Below are 15,515 nucleotides of genomic sequence, written 5' to 3'. Positions count from 1 at the left end.
CCAGCATCACCCTGATACCAAAACCAAAGACAGCACAAAAAAAAAAAAAGGAAAGAAAGAAATTACAGGCCAATATCCCTGATAAAAATAGATGTAAAATGCCTCAACAAAATAGTAACAAATTAAATTCAACAATAAATTAAAAGGATCATGTACCAAGACCAAGTGGGGTTTATCCCAGAAATGCAAGGATGGTTCATTTTTTTTTTCCATTTCTTTCCATTTTTACCATTTCTTGGGCCACTCCTGCGGCATATGAAGGCTCCCAGGCTAGGGGTCGAATTGGAGCTGTAGCTGCCAGCCTACACCAGAGCCACAACAACACGGGATCCAAGCTGTGTCAGTGACCTACACCACAGCTCACAGCAACGCTGGATCTCCAACCCGCTAAGCAAGGCCAGGGATCGAACCCACAACCCCATGGTTCCTAGTCGGATTTGCTAACCACTGAGCCACGATGGGAACAAGGATGGTTCATTATCTGCAAATCAGTCAATGTGATACACAACATTAACAAAATGAAGAACAAAAATGATGTAACTGAGGGGCCCAGTGTGCAATGGCTGCAAAGAGCAGCCTCCTCATGATAGCCTGTATGGGTTGCCCCAAGGGACGTGGAAACAGTCCTTTCCAGTGGACATTTATGTCTCACATGCTTTCCCCAATCTAGACTCCTTAGATTAAAATGGCATAGACACTATGAAAAACAGTTTGGAAGTTCCTCACAAAATTACAAAATAGAACTACTATATCCCACTTCTGGATATCTTTCCAAAGAAAACAAAAATACTAATTTGAAAAGATATATGCAACATTATGTACATTGGCATTATTCACAATAGCCAAGATATGGGAGCAACCTAATGGATAAAGAAAATGTGATGCATATATATACAAAGAAATATTAAGTCCTGAAAAGGAATGAAATCTTGCCATTTGCGACAATAGGGATGGACCTAGAGTGTATGATACTTAGCAATATAAGTCAAAGACAAGTACCATATGAGTTCACTCATGTGGAATCTAAAATACAAAAATGAACAAACATAACAAAAGAGAAACAGGGTCATAGATACAGAGAACAGAGAGTGGCTGCCAGAGATGGGGGGGGGGGCATTGAGTGAAATGAGTGAAGGAAATTAAGAGGTATGAACTTCCTGGTACAAAATAAATGACTACAGGAATGAAATGTGTAGTCAGAAGAATATAGTCAGTAACAATGTAATATATTTGTGTGGTGACAGATGGTAGCAAGACATCACAGCCATCATTTTGTAATGTATAGAAGTACTGAATCACTATACTGTATACCAGGAACTAACATAGTGTTGTAGTGTTGTTATACTTTAAAAACAGACAAACTCAGCGAAAAAGAAATCAGATTTGCAGTCATCAGACATAGGAGGTGCAGGGAGGGGGAACTGGATGAAGGTCAACAGGTATAAACTTTCAGTTATAAGATTAATAAATACTAGGACTATAATGTACAGCATGATTAATATAATTAACGCTGCTGTGGGTATATGCGAATGTTATTAAATCCTAGGAGTTCCCATAACAAGGGAAAAAAATTATTCTTTTTCTTTTATTTTGCATCTGTATGAAATGATGAATGCTCACTAAACTTTTTTTTAAAAGAAAAATTCTGCACCTTGACCATATCCTATTTCACTGGCCCCTTCTGCTTTTCTCTATACATACTGTGAAGTGGGAAAATAATGCAGCTTTTGCATGTATCAAGAAAGAAAGCGACGGCCAGGAGAGCAACATACGAATCATATGTAGCATCTTTTATAGTACTTTTCTCCAAACTTCCCTCCTACCATAACGACAAAAGAATTAAAATGTTGTCTTATTATTTTTCCAGAAATCTGGGTTCTAGAAAGCTATTTCAATCTGCACAGTTCTAAGAAAGAAGTTACAGTATTGTATGCCTCAAAAAAGCTGGGGGGTTCTAGTGGCCAAGATCTAGGGCAAACAGGGAATAGAAAGAAGTTTCAGATATTGTATTTACTTAGACACAGGAATATACGTTGACAGGAGAACAAGGAAACAGTTTCAGAGGTGACAAAAAATAAATGGGAATGTTTTAAGATTCTTCAATCCCTGACTTCTTATAGATTTAATTATTTTGGAGAGAAAACGGAGTCCTAACATGGGCAGTCTAATTCATCTCCTTTCCTACTCATGCTGTGACACAGCAGGTTAGTAAGGATGACAGCCTATTAATTCACTTACATGTCCTCTTCATAATCAAATGAGAAGTTGAAAAGAATGGAAGGAGTGATACTGGGAATATAGGCAGTGTTGTTTTCAAAATAAAATGATGAGAGCCCTTGTATCTGCCATAATTAGGTCCAACCAGTAAGAGAATAAAATAAAAGTCAGTAAAAAGAACAATTATGCAAGGTGATGCACTCATTAAAATTTTTGTTTTCGGAGTTCCCGTCGTGGCGCAGTGGTTGACGAATCCGACTAGGAACCATGAGGTTGCGGGTTTGATCCCTGGCCTTGCTCAGTGGGTTGAGGATCCGGCATTGCCTTGGGCTGTGGTGTAGGTTGCAGATGCGGCTTGGATCCAGCGTTGCTATGGCTGTGGTGTAGGCTGGCAGCTATAGCTCCGATTAGACCCCTAGCGTGGGAACCTCCATGTGCTGCGGAAGCGGCCCTAGAAATGGCAAAAAGACAAAAAAAAATTGTTTTCACATATAAATCCATATTCATTCATCAATCTTTTGATGTAGGACCAAAGCCATTGCTTTTAATATGATAGAAACTACAATGATCTGATAGCAATATTTATTAGTGGCTTGCCTTTATCAAGTCTTTCAAAATATATAGTTGAACTTTCAGAGAAACAATTCTTTTACACACTTATAATTCTTTAGTTTATATGATATTTACCTAAATTACACAATTACAGTATCATGTACAACTGGTACAAAGAACTTTGGGAACAAATACAACTGACTTATGGGAAGCATGTAACTCAATTGACATGGCAAGAACAGAGCACGCAGACTTGCTTTTGAATCATTAAAAAATGTTGAGATGTATCAAAAGTTTGTACTGCATTTATGAAAATAACCATGAAAGTTCTCATTTAGTCAATTAATACAGTGAATTGAAATTTCTGAAGCTGAACATTCCTTACATGATCTGATAGTTGTAATATACTGATGGATTTAGCTTTACATGTTATTTAGATTTTCACATGCTGTTCTTAAGTAGACCTATAATCAACTTTCCTTGTGCTGTCTTTATCTGGCTTAAGGTCAGGCTAGACTAAAAAAAATAAGTTGGGAAGAATTCCTCTTACTTTATTTCTAAAACTTTTATAAATATTGATTTTCTTTCCATGAAAATTTGGTAGAACTCCCTCAGAAAGACATCTTTGTCTAGGGTTTGGGGGATGAGGGTAGTAGGGAGGGTCTTTGATTATTACTACTTCAAAGTCAAATGTTCTCTTTCTTTTTACAACAATTTTGTAATTTTATATTTTTCAAATAAGCTAGCTCATCTAATTTTTCAAAACACTTTTTAAAACAGTATCTTTTAAATCATTTTTGAAAGAAGACTCGAGGTTGTAACCTCCTGGGAACTTCAGAAGTCCTCTGATGTCATAGTCTGTACCCTTCTTGACAGGAACCTTCAAGACCTGACTCCCTTCATTCTAACACATAACTTTCAAAATGGAAAGGGTGCTGAGGAGGCGAGAAAGCTTGTAAATCAATAGGTCTGCCTGAACTTGCTGTCAACTCCCAATGCCCCAGCCAGACTCCACATTGTTACGCAGCTACCAGGATGGCTACATTTTCCTGCTGGATGGTGGTAATGGGGACAACCAGAAACTACTCAGGTAAATGCCAGGGCAAGGAATCTTACCTAGAGATTCACACTAAATCCTGTCCCACCCTACCTACTGCCTGTGGGGCCCATTCATCCTATATTCAACCATTATCATTGAACATGTACTCATGGCAGGCTCTGTCCAAGGCACCAAGAAACTCAATCATGAACAAGGTATCAAGAAGTCTGCCCTTTTGGAGTTAGAGTCTAGTTGCAGCACAGTCCAATAGAAATCAAATATAAATCATGTGTGTAATTTAAAATTTTCTAATAGCCATGTTTTCAAAAATGAAAAAAAAAGGAGACAGGTGAATTTAATTTTAACACTGTTATAGACTGAATTAGCACCAACTCCCCAATTCATGTTTTGAAATCCTAACCTTTAGTCATTCAAAATGTGACTATATTTCCTCAAAAAAGAAGAAAGATCTCAAATTGACAACTTAACCCACTAGCTAAATGAATTAGAAAAAGAACAACAACAAAAAAAAACCTAAAGTCAGCAGAAGGAAGGAAATCATAAAGATCAAAGAGGAAATCAATAAAATAGAGATTCAAAAAACAATGGAAAATATCAATAAAACCAAGAGGTGGTTCTTTGAAAAGGTGAACAAAATTGACAAACCTCTGGCTAGACTCACTAAGAAGAGGAGAGAAAGAACCCAAATAAACAAAATAAGAAATGAAAAAGGAGAAATCACAACAGAAACTGCAGAAATACAAAAAACCATGCGAGAATACTATTAACAATTATAAGCCAACAAATTTGACAATCTGGAAGAAATGGACAAATTTCTAGCGTCTTACAGCCTGCCTAAACTGAATCGAGAAGAAAAAGACCAACTAAACAGACAGATCACTAGAAATGAAATTTAATAAGTCATAAAAACACTCCATACAAACAAAAGTCCAGGACCAGATGGCTTCACAGGAGAATTATACCACACATACATAGAGGAACTGGTGCCCATCCTCCTTAAACTTTTTCAAAAGGTTGAGGAAGAAGGAACACTCCCAAAGACATTCTATGATGCCACCATCACCCTCATTCCAAAACCAGACAAAGATACCACCAAAAAAGAAAACTATCAGCCAATATCTTTGATGAACACAGACACAAAAATTCTCAACAAAATTTTAGCCAACCAAATCCAACAATACATCAAACAGATCGGGCACCATGACCAGGTGGGAGTCATCCTAGGTTCACAAGGATGGTTCAACATGCACAAATCAATCAACGTCATACACCACATTAACAAAAGTCAAAAACCATATGATGATCTCAATAGATGCAGAAAAAGCATTTGACAAAATCCAACATCTATTCATGATAAAAATTATCACCAAGGTGGGTATAGAGGGAACATTCCTTAGCATAATCAAAGCCATTTATGACAAACCCACAGCAAATATAATACTCAATGGAGAAAAATTGAAAGCCTTCCCACTAAAATCTGAAACAAGACAGGGATGCCCACTCTCACCAACTGTTATTCAACATAGTATTGGAAGTCCTAGCCACAGCAATCAGACAAACACAAGAAATAAAAGGCATCCAAATAGGAAGAGAAGAGGTAAAACTCTCACTGTATTCAGATGACATGACTACTATACATAGAAAACCCTAAGGACTCAATCCAAAAACTACTTGAACTGATCAACAAATTCAGCAAAGTAGCAGGATGTAAGGCTAACATTCATAAAATTAGTCACATTTCTGTGTACTAACAGTGAAATAAGAGAAAAGGAATGCAGAAATACAATACCGTTTAAAATTGCACCACAAAAAAATCAAATACCTGGGATTACACCTGACCAAGGAGGTAAAGGACCTATATGCCAAGAACTATAAAACATTAATCAAGGAAATTAAATAAGATGTAAAGAAATGGAAAGATATTCCATGTTCCTGGATTGGAAAAATTAATGTTGTAAAAATGGCCATACTACCCAAAGCAATCTACAGATTCAATGCAAGCCCTATCAAATGACCCATGATATTTTTCACAGAACTAGAACAAACAATCCAAAAATTTATATGGAACCACAAAAAACCCACAATGACCAAAATAATCCTGAGAAACAAAATCCAAGAAGGAGGCATATTCCAGACTTCAAGCAATATTACAAAGCCACAGTCATCAAGACAGTGTCGTACTGATATCAAAACAGACAGACAGACCAATGAAACAGAATAGAGAACCCAGAAATAAACCCAGACACCCATGGTCAATTAATCTTTGACAAAGGATGCAAGAATATAAAATGGGAAAAAGAGAGTCTTTTCAGCAAGAATTGCTGGGAAACCTGGACAGCTACATGCAAACGAATGAAACTAGAACACAAGCTCACACCATGCACAAAAATAAACTCAAAATGGCTGAAAGACTTAAATATAAGACAAGACACCATCAAACTCCTGGAAGAGAACAGAGGCAAAACATTCTCTGACATCAACATCATGAATATTTTCTCAGGTCAGTCTCCCAAAGCAAAAGAAATAAAAGCAAAAATAAACCAATGGGAACTAATCAAACTGACAAGCTTTTGCACAACAAAGAAAACCAAACAGAAAACAAAAAGTCAACTTACAGAATGGGAGAAAATAGTTTCAAATGATGCAACCGACAAGGGCTTAATCTCTAGAATATATAAGCAACTTAGACAACTCAACAGCAAAAAAGCCAACAACCCAATGGAAAAATGGGCAAAAGACCTGAATAGAATTTCTCCAAGGAAGATATACAGATGGCCAACAAGCACATGAAAAAATGCTCAACATCCCTGATTATTAGAGAAATGCAAATCAAAACTACCACAAGATACCACCTCACACCAGTCAGAATGGCCATCATTAATAAGTCCACAAATAACAAATGCTGGAAGGGGGTGTGGAGAAAAAGGAACCCTCCTGCACTATTGGTGGGAATGTAAGCTGGTACAACCACTATGGAGACCAGTGTGGAGATACCTGAGAAAACTATACATAGACCTACCATATGATCCAGCAATCCCACTCTTGGGCATATACCTGGATAAAAGTTTCCTTAAAAAAGACACATGCATCCTCATGTTCATTGCAGCACTATTCACAATAGCCAAGACATGGAAACAACCCAAATGTCCATTAACAGATGATTGGATCAGGAAGACGTGGTATATATACACAATGGAATACTACTCAGCCATAAAAAAGAATGACATAATGCCATTTGCAGCAACATGGATGGAACTAGAGACTCTCATACTGAGTGAAATAAGTTAGAAAGAAAGACAAATACCATATGATATTACTCATATCTGGAATCTAACATACAGCAAAAATCAATCTTCCCACAGAAAAGAAATTCATGGACTTGGAGAATAGACTTGTGGTTGCTCGGGAGGAGGAGGAGGGAGTGGAACGTATTGGGAGCTTGGGGTCAATGGATGCAAACTATTGCTCTTGGAATGGATTTACAATGAGATCTTGCTGTGCAGCACTGAGAACTATGTCTAGATACTTACAATGCAGCACGACAATGGGAGGAAAAATTATGTTTACATATATGTGTGACTGGGTCCCCATGCTGTACAGTGTGTGGGGGGAATTGTGTTGGGGGAAATAACAATAAAAAATAAATTTAAAAATAAATAAATAAATAATTTAAAAATTAAAAATTTTTTAAAATGTGACTATATTTGGAGTTAGGAAATTTAAAAAGGTAATTCATTTATAATGAGGTCATTGCAGTGCCCTTACTTGAGCGTGACTGTTGTCTTTATAGGAAGAAGAGATTAGGATACAGACACATACAAAGGGATGATAATATGAAGACATAAGGAGAAGATAGCCATCTAAAAGCCAATAAAAGAGGCATCAGAAGAAACTAATTCTGCTGACACCTTGATCCTGGACTTCTGGCCTCCAGATTCATGAGAAAATTAATTTTCTGTTCTTTAAGCTACCCAATCTATAGTGCTTTGTAACAGTAGCCCTAGAAAACTAATATAAATAATATATTTTATTTAGTCCAGTACGTCAAAAAATACCATTTCACATAAACACAATATAAAAATGAATTAATGACGTCTTACACTTTCATTTCCCACACCCTGCAACCTAGACATGATCTTTGTCTCAATGTTCCTTACTTTGTTCGTTTTTATTACTCTACCAGACCCACCGACTTCCCTCTGGTTTCTGCATCATTTTAGTGTTGGTTATGGAGAGGGAGCAAGGAAACCAGGCTGAATTAATCACCTTGCCAGAAATCACAAATCTACAAACAGGACAGAAGAGGAGGTTTGAACACACAATGTTCCTAGTTAGTCAGTATTCAAATCAAAGAGTATTGCAATGACTCAGTCATCTCCCTGCTCAGCCTTACACAAGCTTGCCCTCTGTAGAGAGCTGAGGTTTTCCACAACTTCAAAAGCAAAGAAATTGAGTGGGATGTCAAAGTTTTCAAATGTGCCCTCAGGGCTATGAAAAGAAATAGAAGAATCCCTCCACTTCCAGAGTCCCCATAGCAAAGACCCACTTCTGCGAAAGACCCTCCTGAGATATAGACAAATAAGATAATTCTTGACCAAAGACTGCTTTATTCTCATCTACTAAAAGGAAGAGCCACTTAGTGCTATACTTCAAACATTCCCTTCCCCTTCATGTTGAACACTGGAGTTTCAGCTTTCATCTTCACCTCTAAAGTTCTGATTCACTAACATCCTAATAAAAATTTATAATCATGTTTTAAGTATATGTAATCCAGATAACAACTGGTATTGACCTATTTCTTAATATCTAGATGAAGGCAGATTAAAAATCTCCATTATCAATTGTAGAAAAATGCAGTGGCATCCCTGGGATTTCTGTTCATTTCTGCAGTGGGGCTCAAGGGTTGGGGAACCTCTAATAGATGCTGAGATCCGCAGTTCTTTCACCATTCATTTCCATCTAGCTCAACCCTGCTCTGCCCTGAGTTGTCCCTGTCCTTAATTTCAAAGCAATGCACCCCCCAATCAAGGCATTTTGTGTGAAGAGAAAACATTACTGAAGGTTTTGGAAAGAAAAATCTACATTGCAGCATCAAAAATCATTTAAAATTCAAAAATAGATGTCTGTGTTGTTAACGATCCTGTGGCTATTTCCAGCCACCCACCATATTGTTACTTCTCTTCTTCCCCATTCTCATGTCTCCTTTCAGTCCCCTCTAAACCCCTGTTCATTTCTAAGGCACACTGCTTCAGCTATCTCAAGTTTGTCTTGGCTCCTGCAGACCCCCACACCCTACCCTATGATCATACCTTAGCTTCCAGGAGCTTATCAAGGTATTTTTGCTCTTCTAAATATATCCACAACTGTATCTCAAAAGGTCTCAACTGGATCAGTTTCAAGATTTGTATAGATCTGTTCTGTGAAATTAAATACCATCCTTTTTCTCTTTCCTTCCTCCTTTCTGCCACCTTGTACTCTTTCCATTCATTACTGCTCCATTTAGAGTCCTATATTCCTTTATAGCTAGAATCCCATTTTAAAAATAAAAATATTATGTAATCTTCTCTTTCATTTTTATAGTTCCTTGTTTGCACACTCTCTGGCCAATAGTCAAGTGTGAGCTGATACTGCTTTAAAGTGTTGCCTTTTTCACTGGGGTATTTGCATCCTAGTAGAAGAGCTAGGTCCTTGCCAAGATGACCAAAGAAGGTAAAAATAAATGTGTCCTAATCTTAAGCACAAGGCACAGTTATCTCAACACAAGAGAAATCTTTTTATCTTCTTCTTGCCTTTGGTGGCCAACATTGAGCATGAACATATAGTTAATCTTTTTATAAATAAGAAATATGATTTAGAGGAGTCTAAAACTAGGTGGTAAAATGGTGTAACTTGGTTTTGTCTCTATTGGAATCTCAGCATCTTAAACAAAGGGCGACTTGGTTAGGTGTGCACCCAACTATCTCATAACCAAGGAGAATGGTCACCCTTCAGGAAAAGGCCTGGGGGCAAAGGCTTTGCTATGGGGTATCAGAGGTGTAAGTTACCTCTAGGAATAGGGGATGCTCTTCATAAAACCTCCTCCCCTGTGGGCAGTTATCTGCCCCTCGTTGGAACTCACCAGCAGCTCTTCACCCATTCCTCCCTTACAGCACTTACCCTTTTCACCTGCTGTTACAGGAGTTTACATTTACATCTTTTTTCCTTGTTAGAAATGAATTCTCTGAAGGCCTTGGGATTTGTTCTTTCCTCAGATCAATACATCTTGAGTCAAATGTCATTTTGTGAGAGAAACCTTCCCAAACCACCCTATCCCCATCACCTCTCTCTCCATTCCCTTCTTCTTTTTTATTTATACCTCTTATCACTACTTGACATATATTCTTGTCTGTATTTCAAATACACATTCAGGAATACAACACAATATGAAAAGATTTTACTGTACACAGCTTCATTCCTAGCTTGCAAAATAGAGCCTGACCCACAGTAGGTACGCAGTAAATAGTCATTAAATGGATAAAAAAATCAATCATGATATTTATGCATCTATATATATATATATATATATATATATATATATATATATATATGTATCCCCCACAGTACTCAGTTCAAGGCCTAGCATTTCTTGAGAACCTCATAATTATTTGTTGAAGGGAGAAAAGGGGAAAAAGTTTGAAGGCAATGAAAGAGGAAAGAAAGAGGAAATGTGGGAGGAAGCACCAGGGAAGGAGAAGGGAGGAAGAGAAGAAGGAAGTACTAAATGACTAAATTAGTGAATAAATGAACATAAGCAACCTGTCACCTTGAGAAATTATGGAAAAAATGCAAGTGTCATTAAAACCAACTGGTGCAAGGAAGGAGGCCCAGATAGCGGTTCATTTCCTTGGTAGAGCTATTTAAGGCAAAGAGTCAAGATGCAAGGAAAATTACTGTAGGAGAACTCCATCCTACAGTCTGGCCAAGTGAAATAACGAGATGAATTTAGGTGTTAGCACTGCTTGGCTAAGAGCCACAGAACTAATTGTTACTTGTTGTTCGAACCTCTGAAGATTGCACCATTAAAACTTACATTTTTAATACAATAAATGAACTTCTGTGAGCCCCATAATTAGAGTATGGTTGAGAAAATTAAGGAAACTACTTTTTTAAAAAAGAGGAAATTAAGACTTGAAATCAGGCCAAGAAATTATTCAACTTCCTCCATATAGCACCAGTTCATATTTTCTCTCTCCCTCTTTAAATATATCTACTGGCCATAAAATCACCTGTCTTCAGCCTTATCTGAATCTTATCAACCAAGTCATGCTGACTAGCTTTCATGTTCCAGCTACTCAACCATTAGGCACAGATGACGATGGGTTTACTCCCTAATGAACAACAGAAGCTCATCTATGAGATAGTAAAGCACAATGATTAAGAGTTTGGGATCTGAAGTCAGATTCCTGCATCTGTCTTGTAATTGCTGTGTGACTTTGGGCAAGTTTTTAAGTTTTTAAGTCTCTGTTTTTATCAGCAAAATATGTGTTAATAATAATGCCTAGTTCAGTGTTGTAACAAATATGGTATCTGCAAAAATGTGGTGTATTGTAAATATAAGTTTAACGTTGTAATGGTATGTTTAGTATAGTTCCTAGAAAACAATGTCTAATGAATGTTAATTCTTTATTGGCTTGTTTGTCTTTGTCCTTTTTTTCTTTGACAAGATAAATTCCTTAAAGAAGAAAATCCTGATTCTCTTTCCTGGATAATGAATCATTTTAAATAAGAATATGTTCACCAAAAAAAAAACAAAAAACAAAACTGTGTACTCACTTGGTGGTTCCATCCATCCCCCATCAGTCATCTCCACTTATATTTCCCTAAAGATAGCATTCAGTTGTGAAGCCATTAGAAAGATCTCATGAGTTGCGGGTGGTTATACACACCTGCATGTTATTTTCAGGTAATATTCTGAGCCACATTGCCTCTTTTTCTATTCTCCTCTTCAAGATCTCAATCTTGCTGTTATCTTGACTTTATTTCCCTACTCCAGAAAGTTACACTGGATATTTGCAACCAAACTCTTCCCACTGGTTTCTTGCATAGCCATATGAACCCAAATCACAGTCTCCCACTAAAACACAAATGCCTAATTGATGAAGGATAATTTCCCGTGATTGGGGCTCTGGTCTCTCTACCCCTCCTACTCCCACAAGAGTCAAAATACTGCTCTTCTTATCAGGAGGAATGAAAACAAGCATGGCAGACACTGTACCCTAGAATACGGAAGCCAAAAGAGGAGACAAAGTGCTGATATCTTGACCGGGGTCTGCTGTCCTTTTGAGTGACCTTGCCAAGTCAGAGATTTTTCTTGCCCCTGTTGAAGCAAGAAAGAATTGCTCCACCATTATATTAGCTCCACCAACTTCAGCCCATTAACTTGTCCTGCTTCCATGTCCCAGATCCATCACTAGAGGAATAACACTGCAGTAGCAAGAGAGGATCTCCCCCCAATGGTGCCCATTTGCACTATGACAATTCAGGGACTTCCCATAAAAAGAGAATCAAAAAATTTAAAAGATAGAAGAAAGGCTAATGGAAGATTGTACATGTCCCAAAAAAATGTTCGTAAGTCATTTTGACAAACACAGTACATTGGAAAAATTATAAAGTTGAGGACTCAGAAAAATAAGGGCATAGTTAACTTTCTAAAGAACAAAGTCACATTTGGAGGTTACTGGGATAATTCCAGTTTCAGCATATTCCCTATGGAGGAAAAATCTTGGTTCTTCAAATAGAAATGCTCCCTAGATCTTTAGGAGTTAAAAACTTGGATTTACTCAAATTTTTAAGTTTACCCTCCGCCAAAAATTTAAGCCTATTAATCAAAACCTGGGTTACAGCTGGTATTAATAATACATCTGTATTGCCAATAACTGCTTCAAGCTTCATTTGGGCATGATTAAGGATAATAGTAATCCTTTGAAAAGTCCATAGTTTATTCTATTTAAAACTACTGTTAGAGTAAATGCATTTTCATTTTCCTAACTCCCATCCAATTAATCTGAAATCAAATATGCATTTCTTTTGATTGTGTCAAGTTTTACCTTTCATTTTATATAACAAAGTAATAAATTTGAGTGTCTAGCAGATATGAATAGATTTATGTATTTTGGTTAGCAAATCCTATAAAAATCCTTAAAATATGCACAATAGAATTACATTTATGTCAATGTCATATGTAAAATGGCTTCAGCCATCCTGGTTGAAGCTAAGAACTCACAAGTAATTGAAGGCACAAAAAGTAGAGGTCATCTTATTGCTACTGTAGCTGCCCAGTGGTCTTCAATTGCTTCTTTACTGCCAACTAGTCACAGCTGCATCCAGCCAAAGTCATACACACTCTGCCAAGGTGTTGGTAGTCACTACTGCCAGTACCCTAGAATGACACACAACTTTAAGATAGCTTCTCACACTACCAGTTTCATATATTTCATTATCATTCTACCACACATGACTTCCTTGAAAATGGTGAGACCTCCTCAGCAAGACTTCTTTCCCACCTTAGCAGAAGAACTCTTGGCTCTACTCATTTCTTATTGTACATTCAAGGTACCCCTCCCAAGGCTTCAAGAGAAGGAAGAGGCCAGATAATGAAGTTATCAGTGTTACAGCTTACACACTACATAGCCCCACAAAAATGCCAGTTAATGACCCCAACATCCTCTCCTGCCCCCCTGCACCCAATTTTCTTAATAGAAGAACTATGGTCAACTTCACTGAAAGTCTCACTTCCAAAATCAAAGCATCTGTCAGATCCTCCAAATCTTCCAAGCTTCCACCAATAGGGAAATCTCTTGTTTGATTCCTACAATCAGCACCCCTATACTTCTACCCTATAACCACTTCCCTCAGTGTTCCTGCCCCCTCCCCCAAAAGAACATGCAGATTATTGAGGCTACTGAGCCTGACAGACTGACGTTTCAGCCAGGCCAACTCCCCTCCCAGGTTTCTAAACAAAATGCCTTGATAAGTGGCCTCAGAACACTGGGTTACCCCATTTACCACCCAACCACATACATCCTAGGACACAAGTCTTGCCATGGGCCCACTGTGTGCAGGGCAACACCCGTCCCCTGACACCTATAAAATACTAACACCTGAAGCAACTATGCCTGAGACAGGTTTAGGGATCCTGCTGATTATGCAACAGGGGTGTGCCTCAGGCCTTCCTGTCTCCCAGGCAAAGACTCAGGGCACAGCAGACTTTCTATGGGTACCCTTCTGCTATGTAGGCCAGACCACACATCAAACTCTGATACAACAGGCACCAGTGGTTATTAGTAAAAAGGTACATCCAAAATAGAATTCTACTGAGGGTTAAGACTTCAGATTTTGTCTTTCTAGGGCCACATGTGCAGCATATGGAAGTTCCCAGTCTAGGGGTCGAATTGGAGCTGCAGCTGTTGGCCTGAAACACAGGATCCAAGCCATGTCTGCGACGTACACCATAGCTCGCAGTGATGCCAGATCCTTAACCTACTGAGTGAGCCAGGGTTTGAACTCACATCCTCATGGATACCAGTCAGGTTCATTGCTACTAAGCCACAAAAGGAACTCCAAAACTTCATATTTTAAGAGCTTATAGCTCACCTCTATCAGATGTAATCCACAGAGAGAGGTCCCCTGGGCATATCAATCTGACCAACAATGATTTGACTGCCTATAGAAGATAGCACTCTGTAGAACGTAATTAAAGATGTCTTTGAAAATTTATTATAAAATTCTGTATTAAGGTATTTATTACTAAAGAATTGAAACATGTTAGATTATCAGAGAAGAGTACAGATGGGCTTTAAGAATGGGGGAAATTTACACAATTCCTAACCTTAACTCTACTTTATTCAGTTTATCTAATTCTTAGTATCTCAAAAGAAAAGAATAATTCATCATTTCTTGACTCCTTATGTTCATTTATGTTCATTTACATGTTCCACAAATTATCTTTCTTATAATTATCTCAAAAGTACGCTGTAAGATAAATTCCCAAAAACAAACAGACCTTACTCTTCATCTCTCATTTGCTTCTCTCAATTCTCCATTCTTCTCCCTGCTGGTTCCTCTGGGGGTCTTCTCGACCTCGGTTCCAGCTGGCTCCCCCTAACCAACAAGTCTGACACTAGCTTCACATGAACAAATCACCTTATAACCATGCTGCTTTAAGGCATATGGATCTCTTCAAAATAAACCATTCAAAACAAATGATTATCCCTAAAGATCTGAGTCCAAGGATCCATTGAAGTAATCTCAGTGAGGATTTATAAAATTTTAATTGTTTCAAAACAGATGAGATTGGCTTAATTTTTTTAAGGGCAGATGAATTCAAAGGGTTTGAGCATTCCCTGCCTAAGAGCACTTTTATATCACTATCACAAATTTGCAAGTCTTGAGATAATTACTAGTTATTGCTTTTCTCTGATTATATATCTGTAAGTTGTTCTTAAGAGATACTTTACACCTATGACAGTGAAAATCACCTACTTGCCTAGCCAGCTGTAATAGTGATATGTTATCTGGAAGCAAGAAATCTGAAACCGTTTCAGAAGACAACAAATATTAGAGGCCTGAAAATCTAACTGGGAGAGAGAGGTGTGAGCAGGGAAGAGGGCGCGTGCTGCCAGGCAGGACTAGAGCAAAGAGACTTGGC

General features: G+C 37.8%; 1 pseudogene; it reads left to right on the top strand.

Annotated features, from left to right (window-relative positions):
* Positions 1-521: 521 nt before the first annotated feature.
* Positions 522-626, top strand: LOC125121743 (uncharacterized; annotated as a pseudogene).
* The last annotated feature ends 14,889 nt before the right edge of the window (positions 627-15,515 follow it).

The sequence above is a fragment of the Phacochoerus africanus genome, chromosome 2, assembly GCF_016906955.1.
Source record: "Phacochoerus africanus isolate WHEZ1 chromosome 2, ROS_Pafr_v1, whole genome shotgun sequence".
Taxonomy (NCBI): Eukaryota; Metazoa; Chordata; class Mammalia; order Artiodactyla; family Suidae; genus Phacochoerus; species Phacochoerus africanus.
Note: the sequence above shows the minus strand (reverse complement) of the source record. Positions and strands in the feature narration are given on the sequence as shown.